We start from the raw sequence: 901 nt of genomic DNA on the forward strand, positions 1-901 counted from the left end.
TCTTAAATCGTGATGATAAAACCATTTCCTTCATTGAATAAGGCATATAATTTGGTGATTAGGGATGAGTCACAAAGGAATTTATATTTACAAACTATGTCTATCATAGAGTCCTCTTGTCATGGGCTTAAAACTTTAGCCAAGATCTGTGCGACGTTTAGACTTGTGTATAGAAAAACTAAGCAAGCCTAACCCTAAATATTTGTGAATAATGCAGAAGCAAAAATAACTAAACTTGAATAAAGAGCTTCGTGAAAAATAATTGTATTATTCCCAGATAAAACCAATACCTAAGATTCTAAGCAAATAACCTAAATTGTTTGAATGAAAAATAACTAAGCCTAAGGGTGCTATTTATAGTGTTATAGCCCTAGTTCTAATAAAACTCTACTTCTTGTCTAGTAAAACTAGAGTAGTTAATGGGAGATTTAAATAAATACTAAGTGTTCTTGTTTGATTGAACACCACTAGCCTAAAGTCCTAGTGCAAGTAAACTAAATAAAAAGGGAATTCTATACAAAATAGAATTCCTAGACCTGTGGTTAAAACATAAGAGTCCTAACCCAAATTGTGTCCTTAACCATAAACTCCGCATGCAATTTTCCTGATGCAGCTCCTTGTTGTTGTGAGACCTTGACCTTTATAGACTCGTAGATAGAAATATACGCGATATCCCTAATCAGGGGTAATTTCGTCATTTTCTTAATAAGCCCATAAAAGTAAGTTTTAAACAATATTATGGCTTAAGTAGGCCTAAAGCATAAATGAATGATGAAAATATGGGTGAAATGACAAGGAAATAAAAATTTTGATGATTTTCATGTTCTAGGGGCAAAATGGTAATTTTGTCACTTGAGGATAAAATAGAAATTTTTGAAATTTTACACCACCTAACACTTGT

The sequence above is a fragment of the Theobroma cacao genome, chromosome 2 (genome assembly GCF_000208745.1).
Source record: "Theobroma cacao cultivar B97-61/B2 chromosome 2, Criollo_cocoa_genome_V2, whole genome shotgun sequence".
Classification (NCBI taxonomy): Eukaryota; Viridiplantae; Streptophyta; class Magnoliopsida; order Malvales; family Malvaceae; genus Theobroma; species Theobroma cacao.